General features: G+C 36.1%; 1 protein-coding gene across 4 annotated transcripts in view; it reads right to left on the reverse strand.

Moving 5' to 3' along the window:
* clcn5b (chloride channel, voltage-sensitive 5b) overlaps nucleotides 1-3086 on the reverse strand; it is a 56730-nt gene that overhangs the window by 30356 nt on the left and 23288 nt on the right. The window lies entirely within an intron of this gene.

The following is a 3086-nucleotide window of genomic DNA, read 5'->3' on the forward strand; positions in this document are numbered from 1 at the left end:
CTGTCACTTGTCGTCATCACGTCATCACGTCATTTGCCTAAAGGCGTGATTAAAGGTGTCTTCAGCCAGGACACGCGGGAGCGTGATATCCCATAGTACATNGTTGTACCTCGTTCCTCTCCTTCAGGGAACAGTAGTTATATGCATAACATTACGTTTCCTGTTTAGTTTACAGTTTGTTTTGATTGTATTTGGACACACAGTGGTCACTGTATGCTATAACGTGTCGTGTCAATCACAAGACAACAGTATGAGCTGCATTTTGTCACATTATATTTGTGTAAATAAATGCAGTACTTATGTTATGTTCACAGTGAAATTGTGTAAAACAGCTGACAGCCATCAGTGCACTGTGTTACACTGCAGAGGATTTTATGGGTTAAAATCTTCAGTCTCTGCTCTGACACTGAGCTCTGTGAAGTCACTGTCATGTCTGTTCAGTAAGCTCATTCGGGGATAAAAAATGTGACTCAAATGGCTCTATACTGTGTTATTGTCCAAGTATAATAGAGTCCAGATGTCTGAATGTATTGTTGTTTTTATAGAAATATCTGCAGACCTTGTTGGTCACTGTGTGCCATTGCTATGTGTTTACCTGCATATAGTGAGCAAACTGACATCTGATTGCAAAAACATTTAGAGGTATGCATTTACCTCACAGTTGTAAAAGCTCTCAGTATGAGCTGCACACTTGCAATTGAATCACCAAAGACCAATGTAACGTGCCATGTTTGAACAGGGCCAATGACAATTTCATTTTACTAGAATCTTGACAAGAAACACAAAAGATTTGTTTTTTGTCATTTCTGTGTATTAAAATCAAAAACGTTCACGACATTCGGAGCAATATTTTCAGTATTATTTTAGTGTAATCAGGGATTCAGTTCAGAGTTTTATTCCAAAACTGATTTCTCTTGAAATGTCTCTTTTGCTTAGACTGTGCATGTCATGCAAAAATAAATAACATGAAAAGAGGTAAATTAAAAAGAACAATTCTGATAGTGAAGTATATTTATAGATCTTGAACATTCAATTGTAAACAAGATTACCAGGAAGTCAGACATTAAAATTCTTCAAAATAATATTTTATTTGAGCTTTGAAAGTATCACTTGTGTGGTTTTAAATCTTCACAGCAAAAGTCTAGATGTTCCTTTCTTTTACATCTCTATCCTAAAAGGTGACCAGTGTAGTCCACAAAAGTTACACAAAATCACAAAAGTCTTAAAAGAGACCTAACAGAGGCCATCGGCATCTTATTTTAAATGAAAAAACAAGAGGAAACAGTGTAATCATGACATACTGTGGCAAAGACACACAAAGATATGAGGCCTATTTCAGCTGCTCTCTTTCTAAGCACCCACAACAAAAGAACTGAATGTAAAGGCATCTGTAATCTGGTCAGTAATGAGTATCAGACAGCAGCAACCAAACACCCAGGTCCAGATGGAAACATGGAACATACAGAAAGTTGTTTAATTTTGCTTTCAACTTTATACAGATGGGTTATCATAGGAAAAAAACAGGTTTTCATTTTGACATTAATGGAAGTCACAATATAAGTCTTAAAGATGGTGAAGCTGGGGCCCGCTGTCAGTATGAACAGTGCAATGTTGCAAGAATTGCCTTCAGTAAAAACACTTAAACTGAGAAAAGTCTGATGGGATCTATCAAAAATTTAACTTTGGCAAAGCAATCACTTTAACAATATTTGACCTCGCATATTTGTATATATTATATATATATATATATATATATATATATATATATATATATANAACACACACACACACATATATATATATATATATATATATTTGTAGCAGCAAACATATTTCAGAACCTATTTACATTCCCAGAGATACGGGCATTAGTCAAAATTCTTTCACATTTCCCGTCTGAAAAATCACCACAAATATGGAATGCAACCCAGCAGAGGAATGATGCAGAGCATTAAAACATGTCACCAGAGCTGACAGGTAAGATCGGTCTGTAAAGTTGATGAACAAACGCAAAACCACAAAATCATGCAAAGAACACTATCTAAGGGACTTAAATGCTGCACTCACTCTGCAAAACTGGCAACATTTTTTGAACAATCTAAAGTGACGAAATTGTTTAAACTTCATTGCAACGTCATACACTTTGTTAAAAAACTTCAACTTCCATTTAACGTAACACACAATAGTCTAAAATGTTATAATTTAGTCAACTGAATGTAATGAAACCAATATTGTGATAAGAACTGGGTATGACAGTGTGGAAGAGGGAAATCAAAAGTTGTCCGTATGTGAACTACAAAAAAATGTATGCTCGAGTAGCATAAATCTGAAACAGAAAAAAAAGGTATGCAGAAGATTAATTTGTTGCGTCCAGTTTCATTCATAAAATAAGGGTGTCGAAACTATCTTGTGCTCGCTCCGGAACTAACTGTAATCATCTCCTTACATAACTTGTGTAGTTTTTTACTTGTGTTAAAAAAAGGGGGAAAAGAATAATAAATGTTCATCTTATCAGACCATTGACTGCTATACTGTACGTGTGTCTGGGTAGAAACAGTATCAAATCAAATTTATTTATAAAGCACATGACCAAAGTGCTGCACACATAAACAGTCAATACAAACATTATACAAAAATACAATAACATTACAATTCTCAGAATGTATTAAAAGCCAGTGAATATAAATGTGTTTTAAGAAGAGATTTAAAAACACCAAGTGTTGAAGCCTGTCTAATATGAAGGGACAGCTGATTCCACAGTTTAGGAGCTACCATTGAAAACGCCCGATCACCTCTGTGGACCAGCCTGGATCTTGGGACAACTAAGCACAAATGGACACTTGATCTAAGTGATCTAGAGGGCACATAAGGCTGCAGAAGATCAGACAAATATGCAGGTGCCTGCCCATTTAGGGACTTATAAGTCAACAATAAAACTTTAAAATCAATTCTAAAACGAACGGGGAGCCAGGGAAGGGAAGCAAGCACTGGGGAGATATGTTCACGCTTTTTTGTTCACGTTAAGAGACGAGCTGCAGCGTTCTGAACCAGCTGTAGTCGTGAGAGGCCGGCCTGGCTGACACCAA

This window comes from Kryptolebias marmoratus, linkage group LG7 (genome assembly GCF_001649575.2).
Source record: "Kryptolebias marmoratus isolate JLee-2015 linkage group LG7, ASM164957v2, whole genome shotgun sequence".
NCBI classification, from domain to species: domain Eukaryota; kingdom Metazoa; phylum Chordata; class Actinopteri; order Cyprinodontiformes; family Rivulidae; genus Kryptolebias; species Kryptolebias marmoratus.